The 3,864-nt window shown below is 46.9% G+C and overlaps 1 pseudogene; it reads left to right on the top strand.

Annotated features, from left to right (window-relative positions):
• The first annotated feature begins 732 nt into the window (after positions 1 to 732).
• The window catches only part of LOC119341192, a 15,518-nt pseudogene continuing 12,386 nt past the window's right edge, over positions 733 to 3,864 (top strand).

Genomic DNA, 3,864 nt, shown 5'->3' on the forward strand with positions numbered 1-3,864 from the left:
ATTTCAAAATTTATGCACAAACGTAAAAAAGTTCTCATTTTCAAAAATTGTTCTAATTTTTCTAAAGAAACTGCGGTCTGAAAAGGCGTTTAGAAATTTCAAAAATTGTTCACTTTTCAAAAATGTTCGAAATAAAATAAACAACTAAAAAAAGGTTGCTACAGTGCCAGGTTTGCTGCAGTGTCAGTACATGGAGGCGCGGGTATCTACATGAAGTCCGGGTTCATCGAATCGGTCCGCTGCGCTACAGTGTATTCTGCTCTTAGGCATGTACAATGATGCTATCTTAAAAGTGACACGTAGGATCAATGATGAGGTGGAGGAGAGAGAACTCATAAGTGAAGACTTTAAGAGAAGACAATAGATGATCGCTTAGCACAATATGTCTCACCATGTTTTTAGGAATTGCTAGTTATTGAAGATAAGGCTAAGAGATTACCCATTGTCGACTTTTTTTTTGTCATCTCTAAATTACATGCAAAACTTAAGATAAGACTATCTTATCAACCATTGTACATGCCCTTAGAGTACTTGCTGCCGCCACTCCACTATAGTGGCCAGTACATAGTTGGCTCACTGAGCAAGGAGCCGCCCCCAAAACCAATTCGCCATTACTTGCTGTCGCCGGTTTAGGGTTTGCCCGTCCTTTCTTTCCCCTGCATCCCCAAGATGGCGGCGCCGGCCACCCTTCTCTCTGGCCTCATCATCGCGGAGGACACGACGGCGCCGCCGCTGCGGCTCTTCAACTCGAAGACGAAGAAGAAGGAGCTCTTCGTGCCGCGCGTCAAGGGCAAGGTCGGCATGTACGTCTGCGGCGTCATGCCCTACGACTCGAGCCAATTCGGCCACACCCGCGACTACGTCGCCTTCGACGTTCTCTATCGGTAACGCCCGGCCCCGATCTAATTGATGTAAGCCTGTAGCTCGAAATAAACTTGAAGATCACGGGCTAATCCATTTCGCGGCTGGCTCATGCAAACGCTACAACCTCTATAGCTGGAGATAGCGCCCGCTAACCCAGTTCACGGGAACAGTAACATGTGTATGTACACGTGCATATTTATCTCAAAGACAGGGGATTTTCAGTAGAAAACAGAGGTTTTTCTAAGGAGAGGAAGCAGAGAGCAGAAGTTGATGGCTAGAGCTAGCTCTTGTTCTTGATCTTCATCTTCAGCTTGTTCTTCATCAACATTTCGCACCACCTGAACCTGAACCTACAACCTGAACCGACAAGTTTGCAATGCAATCCCAAGAGCCTGTCGTGCTGGTCTTGTTGAATCAACAAATGAACAAATGATAGATGGAATCGGAGGCTCCTCGTCTCCGGCTGCCTTGCCCTGGTTGTTGCCTTGCTGCCTTGCCATGGTCACGGAGTCGTCGTCATGCAGAGGCCCCTCGTCACCGGCTGCCTTGTCGTGGTCGCTGCCTTGCCGCCTCTCCCGTCACCGGATCCGGTTTCCGGTGAAGCAGCAGCCGGCCTGCCGACCGTAGCTAGGAAGTGTTGACATATAATGTGTTGTCTAGTCTTTTTCATCAGATCGGTCTTTTAGTTGCATTGACTAGAGTATGCACTTCTATATAGTATCAGAGTCAAGAGGTCTCGAGTTCAAGACCCGGCTAACGCAATTAAATTGCAGCCCACTTTTGGTCCACATTTAGGTCTAAGGGGGCCACACGTGAGGGGGAGTGTTGACGTATAATGTGCTGCCTAGTCTCTTTCATCAGATCGGTCTTTTGGTTGCATTGGCTAGAGCATGCACTTCTACAAAAAGAATGGCGCAGCCGCCGTAACCTTTTCGGTGGGAGGAAGTGTTGCAAAGATCACTCCAATTTCCCTAGTCGTGACAAGTGGAGCACATGTAGCGCGCCACTTGTCGCAACATGTGAGTTTTTCCTTTTTTTCATAGATCCGTTTATTCAAAACGTTTTATCTCTCAAACCGTGTGTTCAAATCTTGAACCGCTTTCATCGTTGGATTCCTCACGTCGAGATTTTCAAAAATAGATCCCATGTTGATAGGTTTTGATGAACTTTTTTTCACGAAAAAAATCAGACAAAAAACCGAACCGGGAGCACAGGTTTTTTCCCTTTATGAAAGAGGCACACTCGTGCCTCTCACGAAATCACAACCGTGTCTCTCCCGGAAGCAAAACCGTGACTCTCGCGGAAGAAAAAAAATAGAAAACGCGTTTTTTTCCGTTTCCGAGGAGGCACGGTCGTGACTCTCGTGAAAGCACAACCGTGACTCTTGCGAAAGCAAAACTGTGACTCCCGCAAAAGAAAAAAAACAGAAAACGAGTTTTTTTCGTTTCCGAGAGGCACGGCCGTGATTCTCGCGAAAGCACAACCATGCTTCTCACGGAAGCAAAACCATGACTCTCGCGAAAAAAAAACAGAAAACATGTTTTTTTTCGTTTCCGAGAAGCACGACCGTGACTCTCGCGAAAGCACACCCGTGCCTCTCACGGAAGTAAAACCATGACTCTCATGAATGAAAGAAAAAAGAAAACACATTTTTTCGTTTTCGAGAAGCACGACCATGCCTCTCGCGGAAGCAAAACCGTGACTCTCATGAAAGGGAAAAAACGCATTTTTCGCGTAAAATAATTTTTTAATTTTTTTTTAATTGAAAAGCTAAGGAAGACCGGTGGAAAATCAAAATGTCAAAAAAATCCGAAAAAACGTTTAAAAAGCCGAAAACGCGTGCGAAAAAAAAACAAAATCTGGAAGGAGCGCCCAGATCGCGACACGTGGCGAATGGCTGAGAGTGTGCCAAGTGGCGCTGATCGTTGCGAGGCTCCCGAAGAAGCACTCGTTAATTAGTTGCTCTCGGTTTGTCGTGGAGGAAGTTCTAGAGAATTGGGCTGACCTCTATTTGGGCCTGTCTTTCAGAATTTCGGCCCATCCCAGCGAAACTGAAGCGAACACAAAGTCAAACCGCGCCCTTTCGCGGGCGATCGCGCGATTAGCGGCAATTGGCGTTTTTCAGGCATTGCGTCGCGGAGAGGCCTCCAGTCTGCAATCGCTCACTTTTCGCCCGCGATCTAAAAGTACTGCTCGATGCGTTTAGTTTCTGCTTGGACATGCTGGATTTGGATTGTGCGTGGAGAGTACTAGTAGGGGGTTAGCTTAGTGCTTGAGCTTCCATATTTGGCATGTTCTTGCTTTTTGTACCATTCGCCATTGGCATAAATAAATTGCTCCCATACACTACTAGGAAAAAGCCTATACACAGAATTTTATCAGTAGTGCTGTATAAAATCAAGTGCTGCTGCTACTTAGTAGCAGCGCGCGTAAATAAACCGCGCTGCTGCTATGACTTTAGCAGTAGCGCGTACTAGCGAAAAGCGATGCTGCTACGTTTGAACTGGGCGCATATGGCTAGCCCAACCTAACAGTAGCGCGTATAATGGCCCAGCACTACTGCTAATCTCCTTAGCTGCAGCGCGCTTACGTGTAAAGCGCTGCTGCTAACAGAAATAAAATAAAGTGAAAAACAAGTAGAAAAGTAAATGAAAATGAAAGAAATAGAAAAAGGAGAAAGGGAAAAAATAAAATGTAAAGAAAAATAAAAGAAAAAAAGGAAAAAAGGAGAAAGGAATAGCAGTAGCGGGTTCTGCAGAAAATCGCTATAGCTGCAGCGTGTATTCCAGAACGCGCTGTAGCTAACGTAGCAGTAGCGCCCTTTCTGGAACGCGTTACTGGTACTTTTGACTTAACCACGCGGTTCGTCCTTCCCCACGGCCACTTCATCCCCCAAATCAACTCCACTCTCGCCGCCGTCGTCGCCCCTCGGCCGCCGCGCACTCTCCCCACGCCGCCCCCGACCCCAGATTCAGCGCCGGCCCCGCCCCAGACCTCAAC

The sequence above is a fragment of the Triticum dicoccoides genome, chromosome 1A (genome assembly GCF_002162155.2).
Source record: "Triticum dicoccoides isolate Atlit2015 ecotype Zavitan chromosome 1A, WEW_v2.0, whole genome shotgun sequence".
NCBI classification, from domain to species: domain Eukaryota; kingdom Viridiplantae; phylum Streptophyta; class Magnoliopsida; order Poales; family Poaceae; genus Triticum; species Triticum dicoccoides.